Below are 19,985 nucleotides of genomic sequence, written 5' to 3' on the forward strand. Positions count from 1 at the left end.
TTGCCCCCCTCCTCCCCTCACCGCCCCCACCTGTCAATGGGTGGCGGCGGGAGGGGTCGAGTAGCCTAACCAGTCTGGACAAGACACCTCCCTCCTCTGCCCATTTGCCCAGTTTGGCCTAATCCTGTCACTTTCAACCTTTTTCAAAGGAGTTTTGTTTTTTTTTTTTTCCAAACAGAACATTTAATCCAAACCCTACTGCACAGAACACTTCACAACACATATGCTCTGGGCAAACGGGTCGGGGGGAGCCCTGTTCTCACAGCTCAGTTTCCCCCTTGACCTAGAGTTGGCCCCTGAGACCACCGCCCTAACCCCCTACCCCTGCTGCTCCCAACCCTCACCAGCCCCTCCCCTGGTCCCCTCCTCCACTCCCTTTCAGCTGTGATGTCTTGCCAGCAGCGTAGAGTGTGGGGAGTCATCAAACCAGGCCTTACCGCCTCCTGCCCAGTTGCCCTCCAGAGCCTCACTGTCCCATCAGTGTCAGGAACTGTGACAGGCCCTGCGTCTGAGGTTTAGAGGCCGCTCACAGTTCAGAGGCTGGCCCGGGTGTTCCGTACACAGCAACTAAGGTAATCCTCACCACTCCTAAGCTGCTGTCCATCCTCAGGCTTTTCTCATTTTAAATAGGAGAAAACTGAAGTTCTGTGCCTGCCCACAGTTTCCCAGGGAGGAAACGCAGAGCCTGAACTGCAGCAGAGCCCGTCCAGCTTCACGGCCCACGCGCCTCACTGTGCTCGGCTGCCTCGATCAAGTCTACAACCACAGAACACCAGGCCTGGCTCTGGGGACCAACTTCATCAATGGTCATTGGTACGGATATCTTCAACTAGACCCCTGAAGAGTAGGATCTGTTCTATTTTGTTCAGAACCCAGCATGATGCTGTCCTAACAAATACTAAAGTGGTAACTACTCTCCTTCACCAGCCCTCAGACTAAAGTCCAAACAGATGTACCGGCCCAGGAGCCCCGGCAGCACAGGAGCAGTGCCTCCTTTGAAACTCAGCTCTGCAGGGGAGACCCAGGGATTAAAGGCTCTGAATCTGTAAGGCAGACAGCCCTGCACTCTTGCTTACTGTCTGGGGAGACCTTGGGTGGGTAATTTAAAATCTCTGTGCCTCAGTGTCTTCTATAAGATGGAGCTTTTGTAAGGAGGAATTGAGTTTCATGCCTAGAAAGTCTAAAGTCTGGCTCTCAGGCAGGGATCAATAAACAGTCGCTCATGATTTCTATCACTGTAGCTGAGGGCAGACACTCAGCCCATTCTTACCTCTGCAACTCAAGCACTTCCCGTGTCAACGCAGGACAGAGAATTTAAGATTCCTCCAGAGCTGGCATCAGTCAACAGAGGAACATAACTCCAAAGGCTGGATGTAATCAGACCAACAGCATTCAGCGTCAATCAAAATGACGGCCAAGAAACAGGTGATTTAATAGGTAGCCGGTTTTTGAAACTTCCTGACAGTAAAGCCAAGCCACTCGGCAAGGCCTCTTCTTTCTTTGGCCCATGACTGACTTGAAAAGGAAAACATACTGACTTCACACCAACTTCCACTTGTATCTCCTTTGTCCCTACTGTTCAGATGACTCGGAAAGGATTTCAATCTGCAGCTGTCCATCCTCCCCCAGCCCACTTCTAATCTGCACAGAGCAAGCTGAGCAAGTGGATTCAACTGTCCCTTTAAGGAGGGATCAAGAGGAAGGTCAAGGCAAAGGACAAACATCCAGGAGTGTGCACCGGTCATGCAAGGTGTGTCTGTTCAAAGCCCAAGATGATAAGACCGCTGTACTCACTGAGGTTTGGCCATCCTACGCTGACATAAAGTGGGGCAGCTGCAGACCCTACCCCTGCCAGTGATAAGCCAGACCCAGAACTTCCGGATCCAGTGGAATCATCCACAGGCAGACAGGTATAGCCACAGAAAAAGAGAAACCAAGCCAGGGCCTTCTCAAATCAATTCTTGACTCAGGCAGGAATCCACGAAGGCCATTATCAAACAAAGGGTGGCAAAGCTGTATCCATGACCACACTGAGCTCTGGACTCATTTTCATCCTTGTACAGAAAGTCTGCCCTAAGCCCGCCTTGGCCCTCTCCAGCCCTCTTCTACATCCCCCAGTAACCTCGAGAGAACACTATCAGAGCTCCCATGGCTCCCCAGCATTTGGTATTATGTTCCAAATCTTGTGCTCCTCAGCTTGGTATACAACGCCTTGTATCAGCTGACCCCGAGCCTCTATTTCTCCATGGGTTGCTCACTCCATCCCAACTCTTTCTGTTCTACCTACTAGTCCCAGAACAAAAACCACACTTCCAGTCACTTGACATATATTGATCTCTAAACAGCAGTAAGACAGGGATCCTGTCCGGCAAGGAATTCGCAGCACAGGCTTCTCCGCCTTTGCTCTTGCTCTCCACTCTGCCTGGAATACTCTTTCCTACACTTTCCCCATCTAGAAAATGCCTGCTCCATCCCTCAAAAGCCAGCAACTCTCTAAAGCTTTCCTTGCTTCTTCCTCCCAAAGAGTTCATCCTGCCTTCCATGGTACTCTGTACACAGCACATAGCATTTCTTATTTAGGAATCAGCATGCTTGTCCAGCAAGAGTGTGAGCTCCCCAAGGGCACAGCCCATGTCGTGTTTGTTTCTGCATCCCAGCGCCAAGGTCAACACTGGGCACATATAAGGTGATATGGTTTGGCTCGGTGCCCCTGCCCAAATCTCATCTTGAATTGTAATCCTCATAATCCCCACAGGTGGAGGGAGGGACCTAGTGGGAGGTGATTAGATCATGGGGGCGGTTCCCCCATGCTGTTCTCGTGACAGTGAATGAGGTCTCATGAGCTATGATGGTTTTATAAGTGTTTGACAGTTTATCCTACAGACACTGTCTCACCTGCCGCCATTAAGACGAACGCACTTCACCTTCTGCCATGATTGTAACTTTCCTGAGGCCTCCCAAACATGCAGAAGTGTGAGTCAATTAAACCTCTTTCCTTTATTAGTTACCCAGTCTTGGGCAGTTCTTTTTATTATAGCAGTGTGAAAAAACGGACTAATACACCAGGCATCCAAGGAATGCTGACTGGACAGGGACTTCCACTTTTGGCTAATGTGGAGGGAGAGGCACTAGATTTATTCTCCTGCCACAAAAAACTAAAAAGCCAGACAAAGCCAAACAAAACACATAAAATGATAGTTTGTAAACATTGGACATCAGACAGCACAGAAGAGTGAACCCTGACAGTGGGAAACAACCAAGCTGAGTGCTATAGCTGCTCCAAGTTACTCCTAGAGGGACTCCGGGCCCAAGACACAGGCAGTGGAGGAGAGGAATTCACACTCCAGGGAGGCCAGGGTAGCCAGAGTTCACAGGGCAGAGTACCAGAGAGGAAAGGGCCACACAGAGAACCCAGAAACCTACAGAGGGTCCCCCTCCAGTTCTCAGCTGCTACTGATCTATACCAGTCCAAGGCAACAATCCTTGGAGCTCAAACTGAAACAGAAATAGTCTTGCGTGCCCACCAGCCACAGTGGAAAAACCTCATCATTCACAGGACATTGGTAAAGTACTAAGGACAGAATTGCCTTGGTAGTGAGGAAAAATCAGGCCTGGGCCTAAGGCTGTTCTGATTCCAACTAACAAACCTTGAGAGCAGCTTTAAAGAATCAAACTGTTCCCAAGTAACTTAACAGTGTCCTAAAACAATGCCAGGAACATTTCTAGAAATACAAAAATATCCAGCACCCCACAAGGTAAAATTCACAACATCTGATATACAATAAAAAATTACCAGACATACAAAGAAACAAGAAAATAAGACCCATAATGAGGGAAGCAATAGAAACAGACCCAAAAAATACACAGATAATGGAATTAGTAGGCAAGGACATTAAAACAGTTCCTAAAACTATTTTCCATATGTCCAAGAAGCTAAAAGAAAGATTAAGCATGTTAGAGACAGGGAAGATATTTAAAAGACCCAAATCAAACTTCTAGAGATGAAAACTACAATGTCTGTGATAAAAAGTATACTGAAAGGTAATATCAGCAGATTAGACAATGCAGAAGAGACCAGTGAATTTGAAGAAAGAGCAATAGAAACTAACCAGAACAAACCACAGAGAGAAAAGAAAAAGGGACTACTGGGAAAAATGAATGATCAGAGAGCTATGGAACAACCTCTAGCACCCTTACATACATGTAACTGGAGTCCCCGAAAGAGAGGAAAGAGAAAAGGGAATAAAAAAAATATTTGCAGAATTACTGACTGAAAAATTTCCAAATCTGATGAAAGCTATAAACCCACAAATCCAAAAAACTCAATGAACCCAAGCACAAAACACACGAAGAAAATTACACTACACAAAAGCACATCATCATTACATTGTTTAAACTCAGTTAGAAAAGCAGTTAGGGCCAGGCACAGTGGCTCACACCTGCAATCTCAGCACTTTGGAAGGCCGAGGTGGGAGGATCGCTTGAGCCCAGGAGTTTTCGACCACCCTGGGCAACATAGTGAGACCCTGTCTCTACAAAAAATAAAAAATTTGCCTGGCATGGTGGCACACTCCTGTGGTCCCAACTACTTGGGAGGCTGAAGTGGGAGGATCCCTCGAGCCCAGAAGTTTGAGGCTGCAGTGAGCTATGATCACGCCACTGCACTCTGGCCTGGATGACAGAGTGAGACTCTGTCTCCAAAAAAAAAAAGGCGGGGGGACAGGGAGAAAGAAAAGCAGTTATAAGGAGAAAAGATACATTACAAACAGAAGAGCAAAAAATAAAAATAAACAGACCAGGTGTGGTGGCTCATGCTTGTAATCTCACCACTTTGGGAAGCTGATGCCGTAGGATCACTTGAGGCCAGGAAGTCAAGACCAGCCTGAGCAACATAGCAAGACCCTATCTCTACAAAAATAAAGAATAATCATTAAAAAACAACTACCCAGGCATGGTGATACACACCTGTAGTCTTAGCTACTAGGGACCCTGAGGTGGGAGGATCACTTGAGCCCAGAAGTTTGAGGCCACAGTGAGCTATGATCATGCCACTGCACTCTGGCCTGGATGAGAGAGTGAGATTCTGCCTCTTAAAAAGCAAGAAGAAAAAAGGAAAGAAAAATAGCAGACTACTGATATGAAACAATGCAAGCAGAAGACACTGGAACATCTTTAAAGCACTGAAAAAAAAAATAGTTAATCCAGAATTCTATACAGGGAAAATGCCTTCCAAAAACAAAGCCAAAATAAAGACTTCTCTAGACACCCAAAAGCTGAAAGAATCCATCACTAACAGACCAGCACCACAAGAAATGTTAAAAGGACGTCCTCAAGTCAGAAGGAACATGAAACAAGATAGAAATGTGGATCTACATGAAGGAATAAAGAGCACCAAAAATGTTAAACGAACAAGTAAATATAAAAGAACTTTACATTTTAATCTCCTTAAAAAATAATTGACTATTTAAAGCAAAAATAACAATGTGTTATGGGATTTATGGCACGTGTAGAACAGGTGACAACAATACAAAGTCCAGGAGGAAGGAAATGAAAGTAAACTATTGCAAGATTCTTACACTAAAGTGGTATAATATCGCTTGAAGATAGGCTGTAGCAAATTAAAGATGCATACTATATACCTTAAAGCAACCACTAAAAAAAGTGTTCGAATTAATGAACCAACAAAGGAAACAAAGTGGAATCATAAAAATTATTCAATCCCAAAGAAGTCATAAAAAAGGAAAAAGGGAACAAAGCACATGGGACAAGTTGAAAACAAATAGCAAGAAGGTAGATTTAAACTCAACCATATCAATAACCACATTAAATCTAAATAGTCTTAACACCCCAATTAAAATGCAGCTTGTGAGATTGGATTAAAAAGCAACCCCCGGCCAGGTGCGGTTGTTCACGCCTGTAAACCCAGCACTTTGGGAGGGGTGGGTAGATAACTTAAGGTCAGGAGTTCAAGACTAGCCTAGCCAACATGGTGAAATCCCATCACTACTAAAAATACCAAAAAATTAGCTGGGCATGGTAGGTACACGCCTGTAATCCCAGCTCTCAGGAAGCTGAGGCATGAGAATCATTTGAACCCAGGAGGAGGCGGTTGCAGTGAGTCAAGATCACACCACTGTACTCCAGCCTGGGCAACAGAAGGAGACTGTCTCAAAAAAAAAAAAAAAAAAACAAAAACACCACTCATCTATATGCTGCCTACAAGAAGCCCACTTTCAATATAAAGACACAAATTGTTTAGAAGTAAAAAACTTTTTAAGAGATATACCGTAATTTTTAAATCCTCTATTTTTAAAAACTGTTTTATACGTAACAAAATTTACCATTTTAATCATTTTTAAGTATACAGTTCTTTCACATTAAGTACATTTACTTTGTCATACAACCATCACCACCATTCCTCTCCAAAAGATTTTCATCACCCTAAACTGAAATTCTGCACCCATTAAGCACTAACTTCCCATTCTCCTTTTCTCCCGTCTTCTGGCAACCACCATTCCACTTTCTGTCTCTACGAATTGGACTACTCTAGGAACCTCATGTAAGAGGAATCCAACAATATTTGTTCTTTTGTGACTGGCAGGTTTCACTTAGGATAATGTCTTCAAGGTTCACCTGTATTACAGGATGTATCAAATGTTCTTTCCTTTTTAAGACTGAATAATATTCTATCTAATACATATAACACATTTTGTTTATCCATTCACCTGTCCATGGACGCTTGAATGGCTCCCAACTTTTTGGCTATTGTAAATAATGCTGCTACGAACATGGGTATACAAATACTTGTTCAAGTGTCTGCTTTCCCTTATTTTCGTATATACCCAGAAGTGGAATTGCTGATGATATGGCAATTCTATGTTTAATTTTTTGAGGAACTGCCATACTATTTTCCACTGGCTATACCATTTTACATTCCCACCAGAAAAGCACAAGGGTTTCAATTTCTCTACATCCTTGTCAACACTTATTATTTACTGTTGTTGTTTTTTTTTAATAATAGCCATCCTAATGGGTGAAGCGGTAGCTCACTGTGGTATTGATTTGCATTCCATAATGACTAGTGATGCTGAGCATCTTTTCATGTGCTTATTGGTCATTTGTGTATCTTCTTTGAAGAAATATCTATTCAAGTCCTTCACCCACTTTTGAATCGGGTTGTTTTTTGTTGTTGGGTAGTAGAAGTTCTTTACATACTCTGGAAATCAATTCCTAACACTATTTTTTTAAAGCTGAATTAGCTATACTAATATCAGACAAAGTAGATTTCAGAGCAAAGACTATTTCCGGGGGCTAAAAGGTTCTTTTCATGATCAATGATACAGCTTGGATATTTGTCTCCTCCAAATCCGTTAAAATTTGATTTCCAATGTTGGAGGTAGGGCCTAGTGAGACATGTTTAGGTCACAGGACAGATCCCTCATGAATGGCTTGGTGCCCTCCCACAGTAATGAGCTCTTGCTCTCTTAGTTCACATGAGAGCTGGTTGCTTAAAAGGGCCTGGCATCTCTCTTGCTCCCTCTGTGGCTGTGTGACACACCTGTTCCCCTTTCACCTTCTGAGACGAGTAAAAGCTTCCTGAGTCCTCACCAGAAGCAGATGCTGGTACTATGCTTCTTGTACAGCCTGCAGAACCGTGAGCCAAATGAATTTCTTTTCTTTATAAATTATCCAGCTTCAGGTATTCCTTTATAGCAATGCAAAACAGACTAATGCAATACAATAAAGAAGGTCAATTCATACACGGAATATAATACTCCTAAAGGTTTATGCAATTAACAGCAGAGCTTCAAAACATGTGAAACACAAATTGATAAAACTACAAGGGGAAATGGACGAATCCACAATTACAATCAGAAGTGTCAATGTCCCTCTCTCAATAACTGAAAGAACGGAAGACCAAAAATCAGTAAGGACACAGAAGACTTGAACATTACAAGCCAACCTGCCTGAATTGAAAGTTATAGAACACTTGACCCGGCAATAGCAGAAGATGCAATCTTCTCAAGTGCTCACAGAACATTTACCAAGACAGACCACAGAAGAAGTCTCAGCAAATTTAATAGAGAAGTATGTTCTCTATTTAAAAGAAAATAAATTAGAAATCAGTGTTTACCAGATAGGAGAATAAAGTAATCCTATAATGCTGACTTTATCCGTGACTAGTTGTAATCCTGCTTGAGGTGGGACCACATAAACCAGCGGAACTAAAAATACTAACAGGTCTTCAAAGAGGTAGGGCCTACCTGCCTGAGCTATCTGTTTGAGGTTCACTGGGGGAGACTCTCTCTCCTCTCCAGCCCATCCTAAGCCTCAGGGGTCCTACTTGTCAGCCCCAGCTAAATCAAGACAAACCTGTTTGATATTTGCTTAAGTCTTTCACATAAACCAGTAAAGGAAGATAAAGAGGTGAGATATGAATTGGAAGGAGCACCTACTAAGTAAACATGCCTTTACAGCTAGCAAAACCTCAGACAGTGCTGCCATTAGACACCTCTCTGTCATTCGGTAAGCACCTGGGAACAGACCAAAACCTTGTGGAAACGCCACATCCTTCAAGGACACTTCTAACAGAATTTCCACACAACAGAGATCCAGCTGGATTAAAAGAGCTAAATCCATTAAATCAGGTCTTGAGTGATCTAATTTTGTCAGCCTGGAAAACCCCTACTATTACTGGCCAAGAGTGTCCAGAAATGATTCACATGGCTAGTTAACCCAAAGGCCTTTTAAGGGCAAATTAACAAATTTCAAAGCAATAAACAAAAAGAAAACAAGAATCCTCAGGAATAATGTCACTTCCAAGCTACCACTGGCCCAGCAAATCTACAAAGTTCTTAAAGGCAGTGTTTCCCAAACTTGCCTTACCGTAAGAATCACCCAGTGCATTTGTTAAAAATAGATTTCTGGGCCCTCCTCCAGACAATAGCCCAAGAATCTCTAGAGGTGGAGCTCTGTATTTTTAACAAGCATCAGAAATTATTCTTAAGGTCCAGCACCTTTGGGAAACTAAACGGTCTGAGAGGCAGTATCACAGAGTTAAAAGCACATTAACTTCGAAATGAGACTGATGGGTTACAAATCTCACTTGCGGCCAGACGCAGTGGCTCACGCCTGTAATCCTAGCACTTTGGGAGGCCAAAGCGGGTGGATCACCTGAGGTCAGGAGTTCGAGACCAGCCTGGCCAACATGGTGAAACCCCGTCTCTACTAAAAAATACAAAAATTAGCCAGGCGTGGTGGTGGGCACCTATAATCCCAGCTACTTGGGAGGCTGAGGCAGGAGAATCGCTTGAACCAGGGGGCGGAGGTTGCAGTGAGCTGAGATCACACCACTTCACTCCAGCCTGGGCGACAGATCAAGACTCCGTCTCAAAAAAAAAAAAAAAATCCAAACTTGGCCACTTACTGGCTGTGTGACGCTAGCCAGGTTATCTAACATCTCCGCAACTCACTTCATCTGTAAAACGGGATCATCACCTATTTGGACATGTTCGCAAAATTCGGTATGTTCAGAAAGCCCTAGAACAGTGCCCAGCATATGAAGCCAAGCAACAAATCACAGCTATTGCTACCTGCAAAACAGCGGCCAGAAACTGCTCAGAAAGTCTACAATGAAAATGTTCTACTTAATGGAAATTACAAAGGCACGGAACCACATTTCCAAGATAATCTAGGTAAAAGGCTTTTCTGGGCACTATGACCGCAAAGAACAAAGACTCAGTTTAGCGTCCAGTATTTTCATTGCAACAGTCCCCGATCCCACCCGGAACTACAGAGTTCAGGTGTCTGCAGGGTTGCAGCTTTGGACAACAAAGTAAGAGTCTTTCTTTCCCCAGTTCCTCGGTCACCACCACCTCCAGCTCTAAGGCCAAAAGTCACAGAACTGAGAGTCTGGTGGCAGCATCTTGGTGCATTAGTAGGAAATGGGACTCCTGGAGCCAATAAAGAGGGTGGAAAAGGCCTTAGGCAGCAAGAGAACTGAGGTACCGCTGGAGCGAAGGGAAATGAGTCTGGGAAGTTTCTGGAGCTGAAGACTGACATTCCCAGGGTAAGTGAGCCCAGACAAGGTGTAGCTGGGAAAGCACTGCCTCAGCTCAGCGACTAAAACCCCAGGTTGTAGAGTCCACTCTGCCAGTAACTCACAAAACACCTCCAGTTAACTCCTTCTCCCATCCGTAAAGTGGGAAATCGCCTCATCGGCTGAGGAGGAAATGAAGAGGAACCAGGCATATAATGGGTATGTATACATCACTGCCCTTTGCGCCCAGAGGGTCCCGGGGTAAGAAATGTTCAGTGATGCTGGGAGGTCCAAGTCTGAGTCCTGAACAAAGCCAAAGCTGAAAGTCCCATCTCTCAATGCCCTGGAGAAAGGGCACAAGCCAGTAAGTCACAGACCAAAGTCCCTCCAACCTCCCCTCTGCCACTCGTCTCTCGCGTGCCCTCTGGCAAGTCGGACCCTACTCTTAGGCCTCAGCTTCCCCATCTATACAATGGGCTAATTGGCTCTAATGTCATCAGAATTGTGACTGCAAGATGCTCACATATGGGACGACGGCCTGCAGAGACGCAGAAAGGAGGGTGGCGGTGAGGGGTGGGGCGGAACTGGAGGTGCGACCCGCCGGGGAGCCGGGGCGGCGCCTCGCGCTCTCCCTCCCTCCCTCCCACCGCGAGGGGCAGGGGCGCCGGCCCCCGGCGAGAGTCACGCGCCCCTCGTGCCCAATCACCGGCCTCTGCCAGGATGAGGCGGGCAGGCGGGGGCGCTCCGGGAGCCACGGCCGGCGCCGCCCCCACGGTCGTCCTCTGCCCCGCCCGCCTGCGGCAGAGCCGGGACCCTCCCCAGTCTCCGCTCACCTGCCAGGGCCGCCGTCGCCGCCGCCACCGCGGGTTAAACCGCAGCCGCGCCCACACTTCCGGGGTCCGCCAGGCCCGCCCCCTACCGGATGTGACCGCCTTGCAACGTCCGGCGCCCCAGTGGCGCGCGTGCTCGCCCCGCGACCCCGTTGGGCGCCCCGCCTCGCGCGCCTCTGAGTTACCACGACATCGTGCCACACACACACGCTCGCGGCCGCCCGGGCCACAACCACGGGAGCGCCCTCGAGACCCCTCCAGCGCTCGCCGCACGCCTCGGCCCCGCCCCCGGTAAGAGGCCCCGCCGACTGGGCGGAGACCAGGCCGCTCTGGGCTAGTGCGCCGGCGCGGACGTCCGCCGCCTTCCGAGTGGCCAGCGAGGACTCGCTCTGTACACAGCTCGATCTTGGGAGGCTTCTCAGAGGGACCCAAAAGGAGGGGGAAGCAGATGGAAGCCCAGAACCTAGGAGGAGCCCCAGATGGGCTGAGCTCAGACTGAGGAGCCCCAAGGCCACCACACACTCATTTCCATTTACTAGTTAATCTCTTTCCCCCACCCATTCATTCTACAGAATTACCAGTATTCCCCATCTCCTCCCTTCCCCCCTGGAAACAGGAGAGTCCAGCATAATAAGGAAGCCCCCTCTGCTCTAACCCTTAAAAAAAGGAATCTGAAGTGACCTGATGTTAACTAATCAGGTGGTTTTTTTTTTTTCTATTCTGTTCCCTTTCCCACCTATGAAACCCACTGCTCTGCTATTTCCCAGGGGAATTTGAGACCAAATAAGTCTATTTACAATGGTAACTGATGTCAATGTCTAAAGTTTCCAACCTCTCAAAATCAAGAGGTTGACCAAAAGGGGAGAAGTGTCCAGTTTAGCCTAAAGTTGTCTCCTGGCGTATCTTAAGTTTGTCCTAAAGGTTTCTCCGTACATAGTGAACTGGAACCTACTCATACCAATCACAGAGTTTCAGCCAATCACAGGCAGCCACCTGTTCAAACCTTGTTCCAATAAGGCAAATGTCAATCTGTCATTGGTAGGGAACCAAACTGGATCCCTTTGCCCTCAGAAAGCCAAACACCGAAGTATCAGGTTTTTGTAGAGGGAAAGATTTGTTGCAAGTCAACTGGGAAGGAGACATGCTCAAATCTGTCTCCCCAAGCCAGGGGCTGTGGCAGGTGTTATAGGCAGAGGGTAATGAGCCGTGATCTGATTGAATCTTGCAATAAGCAATGATCTGACTGGATCTTGCCATGGGATGATGCCATGGCTCAATCTGATTAGATCATGGCTTGTGCCATGTATCTACTTCTTAATTCTGTTCCGGTTCTTTGGTCTGAGCATTTAGGTTGCGCCTGTGGTTGCATGCTTGGTTCTTCTGGGCACGCTCAGGTTACATAACTTGCAACCTGGGATCATGGCAACTGAAAAAACAACTCACCACTTTATTACACAAAGTTGAACCAGATGGGGCTGGTTCTGCGCTTACATAACTGGTCCAACTGTTTCTGTACCTCGCTTCTGTTTTCTGGACATCTATTTCCTTTTTCTTTTCTTATTTTTAAATTTTAATGATTATTTTTTAATAGAAATGGAGATTCGCTATGTTGCCCAGGCTGGTCTGGAACTCCTGGACTCAAGCAATCCTCCAGCCTCGGCTTCCCAAAGTGTTGGAATTACAGGCATGAGCCACCACGCCCAACCTGCTTTCTGTTTTCTATCCCTAAATGTTATCCAACCACCTGGCAGCCTCAGAGTCACTCTGAACCTATTCTGGTTCTGGGGGCTGACTGATTCACAAATCATTATTTGCTCAATTAAACTCTGTCAAACTGAATTTGTCAAAACTCCTTCTTATAACAGAAGGGGTCCATGAAGAAGGCAGTCTCAGCTGCTGACCCTTCTGAGACACTGGTGACTCCTTTGAGCGGGGGCATGTTGGTTTTGCAAACGTTTCACTTGGTACAGAATGTCAGAGTGACTCCCATTGACAGCACCTGTTTGAAAGCTAGGTTGAAATTGTTTCTGAGGGTTAGGGAGGGCCAGGGCAGATGACCTTAATTTTTTGTCATAAGCCTTTTTGTGCTATGTGATTTTTTTTTTTTTTTTTGAGACGGAGTTTCTCTCTTGTTGCCCAGGCTGGAGTGCAATGGTGTGATCTCTGCTCACTGCAACCTCCGCCTCCTGGGTTCAGGTGATTGTCCTGCCTGAGCCTCCCAAGTAGCTGGGATTACAGGCGCTTACCACCACACCCGGCTAGTCTTTGTATTTTTAGTAGAGACAGGGTTTCACCATGTTGCCAGGCTGATCTCGAACTCCTGACCTCAGGTGATCCACCCACCTCGGCCTCCCAAAGTGCTGGGATTACAGGCGTGAGCCACCACGCCCAGCTGCTATGTGATTTTTAACTCTGCATGTGTTTCATTTCTGAAGGAAAATAATTAGGAAACACTATTGATGGATTAGCTTGAGTTTATATCCAGCAATCTCTTCACTGCTTGGTACCATGTTGGAAGGTGGGACATGGACATGATGGCTGGAGCAAGTGTAGTCATCTTGAACCATGAGGCGACCATAGGAATAGAGGCCACACTAGTGGCACAACAAAATAGAAGGAACCTGAGCCCTGATTCCATAAAGGACCATGACACCACTGGACGGCTGCCTCTGGGCTCTGTGTGAGAGGGAAATAAACCACCTCGTGTCACTGTTGTTTTGGATTTTCTGTCACTTGTGCCCTTTAAGTCTTAGACTCTACTTCTGGAAAGCCCCTATATCCTAAGACTGGGTAACTTCCCCCCTTATATGTTATTCAAACACCCCACCCTTCAACCCTTTCTTAGCATTCTCTACACTTTTCTGTAGTTGACCTTTCACTCCCCCTAGATAGTAACTTCTCTAAGGACAGGCAGAGACTCTATTTTATACATCATTTTATGCAGATGCTGGAAACTGCTAACGCTAAAAAAAAAGAAGAAGAAGAAGAAGAACTTGTGAATGTGACAGACACGATGATTCCACCAAGGGTGTTGAGGGGAAATGACACACTGCTGCCTACGCTCTCTCTCCGTGTCCTAAGTCGTTGCCACATTATCTTCTGGGGCCACAGGGTGCTGGCCCTCCTGAATAACCAAAGATAGAGAATTAGGACGAAGGAGGGAGGAAGAGAAAATTGCAGGAAATTCAAGTCATGGGAGGGAAGTGGCATTGGGAAAAAGGGTGCTCTTTCTATTTGGTTCCTGCTATTTTCGACTTTGGGCCTTTTGCAACTTCCCTTGGCTCTAGCCCCTCCTCCAGTCCTGGTCTCCTATCACACATACACCTATGTTCCCACGTTCTATACCTCAATTACACCCAATTTCATTCATAAGTGGAGTGGCCCTGATTAATGCAAAATTTTTAAAAAGTTATAAACACAAACAACCCCAGTTACAGAAGGGGGTACCTTACTCTGTTTCTCACATTCACTTCATTCCTTTGTTCATTCCACATGCATTCACTGAATACCCACACTGCTAAGACCTGCGGATACACAGATGAACAGATACCCTCTCCAGCCTCAAGGATGTCACATTTTTGGTTGAGATTGGAGAGAAAACAAAGTATCTCTAGCCCAAGATAACTCAGTCCTTCAAATGACGCTGATCAGGAACAAAAAATATGACACTACGTTGAAGTATATACGTTGCATTGCCTCTCTACCCCCTTCTAAAAAGCGAGGGTTTCATTTTGCTTCTTTGCTTGCTTGTTTGCTCAGCTGCTCAGCCCTGGACCTTGTCATACTGGTTGAATGGACGGACAGGTAACGTAAACAAGGAAGACAAGACAAGGAAGTTAAGAGTTCGAGGTAATGAGAAATTTGAGAAGCTGAGGTATTGCGAGAGATTTGGGAACTGAGTTGGAAGAGCAGTTTTGTTGTTGTTTTGGGGGTTTTTTGTTTGTTTGTTTTTGAGACAGAGTCTCGCTCTGTCACCCAGGCTGGAGTACAGTGGCACGATCTCGGCTCACTGCTACCTCCGCCTCCCGGGTTCAAGCAGTTCTCCTGCCTCAGCCTCCCCAGTGCTGGGACTATAGGCGCGTACCACCACGCCTGGCTAATTTTTAATATTTTTAGTACAGACGGGATTTCACCATGTTAGCCAGGATGGTCTCAATCTCCTGACCTCAAGATCTGCCCACCTCAGCCTCCCAAAATGCTAGGATTACAGGTGTGAGCCACTGTGCCCGGCCGGAAGAGCAATTTTTAAAGGAAGTTTTGCTATGTGGCATGTAGAATCTCTAGTTTGGTCTTCAGATGATTGCCAGTGAAGAGTTACTTTATCTTTTTATCTCTAGAGTTGGGAGTCAGATCTCTCTGGCTGGTTTCTCACTTTTTTTTTTTTAATTGACCATTCTTGGGTGTTTCTCGCAGAGGGGGATTTGGCAGGGTCATAGGACAATAGTGGAGGGAAGGTCAGCAGATAAACAAGTGAACAAAGGTCTCTGGTTTTCCTAGGCAGAGGACCCTGCGGCCTTCCGCAGTGTTTGTGTCCCTGGGTACTTGAGATTAGGGAGTGGCGAGGACTTTTAACGAGCATGCTGCCTTCAAGCATCTGTTTAACAAAGCACATCTTGCACCGCCCTTAATCCATTTAACCCTGAGTGGACACAGCACATGTTTCAGAGAGCACAGGGTTGGGGGTAAGGTCATAGATCAACAGGATCCCAAGGCAGAAGAATTTTTCTTAGTACAGAACAAAATGAAAAGTCTCCCATGTCTACTTCTTTCTACACAGACACAGCAACCATCCAATTTCTCAATCTTTTCCCCACCTTTCCCCCTTTTCTATTCCACAAAACCGCCATTGTCATCATGGCCCGTTCTCAATGCGCTGTTGGGTACACCTCCCAGACGGGGTGGTGGCCGGGCAGAGGGGCTCCTCACTTCCCAGTAGGGGCGGCCAGGCAGAGGCGCCCCTCACCTCCCAGACGGGGCGGCTGGCCGGGCGGGGGGCTGACCCCCCCCACCTCCCTCCCGGACGGGGCGGCTGGCCTGGCGGGGGCTGACCCCCACTTCCCTCCCAGACGGGGTGGCTGCCGGGCGGAGGGGCTCCTCACTTCTCAGACTGGGCGGCTGCCGGGCGGAGGGTCTCCTCACTTCTCAGACGGGGCGGCCGGGCAGAGACGCTCCTCACCTCCCAGACGGGGTCGCGGCCGGGCAGAGGCGGTCCTCACATCCCAGACGGGGCGGTGGGGCAGAGGTGCTCCCCACATCTCAGACGATGGGTGGCCGGGCAGAGACGCTCCTCACTTCCTAGATGGGATGGCGGCCGGGAAGAGGCGCTCCTCACTTCCTAGATGGGATGGCGGCCGGGCAGAGGCTGCAATCTCGGCACTTTGGGAGGCCAAGGCAGGCGGCTGGGAGGTGGAGGTTGTAGTGAGCCGAGATCACACCACTGCACTCCAGCCTGGGCACCATTGAGCACTGAGTGAACGAGACTCCGTCTGCAATCCCGGCACCTCGGGAGGCCGAGGCTGGCGGATCACTCGCGTTTAGGAGCTGGAGACCAGCCTGGCCAACACAGTGAAACCCCGTCTCCACCAAAAAAATACGAAAACCAGTCAGGCGTGGCGGCGCGCGCCTGCAATCGCAGGCACTGGGCAGGCTGAGGCAGGAGAATCAGGCAGGGAGGTTGCAGTGAGCCGAGATGGCAGCAGTACAGTCCAGCTTCGGCTCGGCATCAGAGGGAGACCATGGAAAGAGAGGGAGAGGGAGACCGTGGGGAGAGGGAGAGGGAGAGGGCGAGGAGGGAGAGGGAGAGGGCGAGGAGGGAGAGGGAGAGGGCGAGGAGGGAGAGGGAGAGGGAGAGGGCGAGGGAGAGCCTGGTTTCTCACTTCTGCTTCCTCCTTGTGGCTCCCACGCTGTGCCGAGCCATTCAGCCTGCACAATCCAGACAATGGATTTGCCTCTGAAGTAGGGGCTGGCAGCTGCCTACAAAATTATCCGTTCTCTGTTTTTCCTTAAAAACAGTACATTTCATTCAGGATAGCAATGTGTCCAGTCAGCTAAAAGACTGCATTTCCCAACCTCCTTTGCTGTTAGTTGTGACTAGGTGACTGTGATATAAGCAGGAGTGTTGAGGGGGATTTCCTGGAAGGCTGCTTTAAAGGAGCTGATTCAGCTGGGGTGTGAGTCTTTTTGCCTTCCCCCGCCTTCTAAGTACTCACTAGATTTCAGAAGTGCTGGCTGGAACTCCCGCAGCCATATTGGACTATGAGGTGACTTTGGAAATGGAAAGCGTTCAAACTGAACAGCCTATCTGCAGATTTATTTAAGGGAGAAAAAATAAGCTTTATCTTTTTACAGTTGTGGTTATTTCAGGTTTTCTATAATGTGCACCTAAACTTAAACCTGATACTACTACACACAGTTACTGTGTGTCTTAGTCTACTCAGGCTGCCAAAAAAAAAAAGCACAAACTATTACAGGCTCACGCCTGTAATTCCAGCACTTTGGGAGGCCGAGGCGCGTGGATTACCTGAGGTCAGGAGTTTGAGACCAGCCTGGCCGACATGATGAAACCCCCATCTGTACTAAAAATACAAAAAAGTACCCGAGCATGGTGGTGGGGGCCTATAATCCCAGCTGCTCCAGAGGCTGAGGCACGAGAATTGCTTGAACTCAGGAGGCGGAGGTTGCAGTGAGCCGAGATCGAGCCACTGCACTCCAGCCTGGGTGACAGAGCAAGACTGTGTCTCAAAAAAAAAAAAAAAAAAATGCACATATACATAATCATGCATAAATGCAAATTGTGATTATAAACATGGTTAAGCATAGTTTGGGGATGTTTTCTTTTCTTTTTTTTCTTTGGTTGTTTGGTTGGTTCCCCTGCTTATTGACAGCCTAGTGCATGTCCTCCTGTATAGTCTCATCCAAATCTGCATATGTTGGCCAAAAGAGGCTTAGGGCAGGGGTGGGGAGAACCAAAGGTGACTGAGGCATGAGCACATGGATGAAGGAACAGCAACAGCCATTGTTGCTGTTCATAACCACAGCAGCAGAACCACACTTCCCCTCCCTCTTCCAAACCACTATCCCCCTCCCACCCTCATCCCCCTGCCACCCATCCCCATTGGTCAAATTTACTTTGACCAATGGAATGTGAGCAGAGGTGGTGACGTGTGTCACTTCCAGGTAGAAGCCTTTAGGAACCAGAGTCCCATTTCTCACCCATCCCCTTCCCCTGCATCAGGACAGAGCATCCGTCAGCCTGAGTCCCTGCATGGCTGCGAGGAGTAGAGCTCCCTGCCAACCCAGGTCGGCTGTGAGTGAGAAATCAACCTTAGTTGTATTGATCCTCTGAGATTTGGAGGGTGGAAACCAGCTTATCTTCACTGAAGCAGGAGGGTATAACAGGAACTGCTCATCATCTACTTCCTCCAGTAATCAAACTCCAACTTTCACCCTAGTCTGTGGCCACCTAGCTAAAGACTACATTTCCCAGCCTCTCTTTCACCTAGAAGTGCCCCTGTTAACTTCATTACGGCCAGTGACATATGAGCAGAAGTAATCTTTGCAACTTCTGGATTATGCCTTTTAAGGAAAGGGGCATATCCCACTTCCCTTTCTCTATTTCCTGCTGGCTGGAATGCAGATGTAATGACAGGAGCTGAAGCAGCTATAATGGACCAAGAGATGAATATCATGTGTTGAGGATGGCAAGGCAACAAGAAGGAATTTGGGTTTCAATCACTGGAGAGCCACCTGGACTATTATCTATTATATGAAAGATAAATGAAATTTTTGTTTGTTTGTTTGTTTGTTTGTTGTTGAGATGGAGTCTCGCTCTGTCGCCAGGCTGGAATGCAGTGGCTCAATCTCAGCTCACTGCAACCTCTACCTCCCAGGTTCAAGTGATTCTCCTGCCTCAGCCTCCTGAGTAGCTGGGACTACAGGCGCGCACCACCAGGCCCAGCTAATTTTTTTGTATTTTTTTTAGTAGAGACGGGGTTTCACCATGTTGGCCAGGAGGGTCTCGATCTCTTGACCTTGTGATCTGCCCGCCTCGGCCTCACAAAGTGCTGGGATTACAGATGTGAGTCACCGCACCCAGCCATTAAATTGTATTTTACTTAAACCTCTGTTATTTGGGCTTTGGTTACAGCAGTTGAACCTGCAGCTTAATTCCTGGATGTTAGCCTGGTTTTGACAATTAGAGTTATGGCAGGTAGAGACCATGGACTTATGAACAAGTCAAGTGAGATCCCTGCCCTCAGGAACATGTGGTCCAGCCGGGGGTTCAGAAAATCAGGCCGGGGCAAAGCCATATGGCAGGGAAAGCTTCCCGGTGCTCTAGGAACTCAAAGCTGGGGTCTCAGTGGCTGCCTGAAGGAAACTGTCTCAGGTCAAGCTCCCCAGAAGTAACCAGTGAGATGAGGTTTCATGTACAAGTGATTTATTTCAAAGGTGGTTCAGGAAACCAGTGAGGGAGGGAGCAGGGTAGCAGGACTGGGAAGGGGATGAAGCCAAGCCAAAGTGTGATTTTATGCAAGTCCTGCAGAGGGAAGCTCCAGCCTGATCCCACAGGGGGGCCCTGGAATGTAAGTCATGCCTGAAAATTGCCCCAACCTAAGGCAAGCAAGCTGGGCTTTCACATTCCCGCCTGCACCCCTCAGTTGTTGGCTAAGGGCCACCCTACACCTGTGGGCCAATGTATTCTATTCTCCAAAGACAAGTCATAGGTGCCATGAGAAGCAAAAGCACCTCAAACCCGGTGAAAGTGCAAGCTCAGGTGATGTTGGGATGTTCCCACCTCTTCTACTCCTATCAACATCATATCAGGAATCCTAAAAAGGCTTTGAGGGAGAGAGGCTTTCTGGTTCCCAGTGGCCAAAACCCCCTCAATGGAACAGAAAAGACATAAAGAGATTCTCTTTCTTTAAGTTTTGTTTTTTGTTTTTAGAGATGGAATTTTGCTATGTTGCCCAGGCTGGTCTCAAACTCCTGGCATCAAGTGATCCTCCTGCCTCAGCCTCCCCAGTAGCTAGGATTACAGGTGTGTCCCACTGCACCTGTGATCTGTGGAGAAGCCAGCAGCTGGAGGAAGAATGCACTCACCCCAGTGGCACCCATGG

The 19,985-nt window shown here is 47.5% G+C and overlaps 1 protein-coding gene across 4 annotated transcripts in view; it reads right to left on the reverse strand.

Annotated features, from left to right (window-relative positions):
- Window positions 1-13,838, reverse strand: part of VPS37C (VPS37C subunit of ESCRT-I) — a 32,355-nt gene extending 18,517 nt beyond the window's left edge. For 2 of the 4 annotated variants that reach the window (XM_054662318.2, XM_508469.9), the window contains exon 1: window positions 10,873-13,838. The gene's annotated coding sequence lies outside the window, so the exon portion shown is untranslated. Of the gene's footprint in view, window positions 1-10,562; window positions 10,676-10,872 lie in introns of those variants that run through there. The other 2 variants (XM_009460466.5, XM_003313065.7) reach the window with 2 other exon arrangements.
- Between the last annotated feature and the right edge of the window lie 6,147 nt (window positions 13,839-19,985).

This window comes from Pan troglodytes, chromosome 9 (assembly GCF_028858775.2).
Source record: "Pan troglodytes isolate AG18354 chromosome 9, NHGRI_mPanTro3-v2.0_pri, whole genome shotgun sequence".
Classification (NCBI taxonomy): Eukaryota; Metazoa; Chordata; class Mammalia; order Primates; family Hominidae; genus Pan; species Pan troglodytes.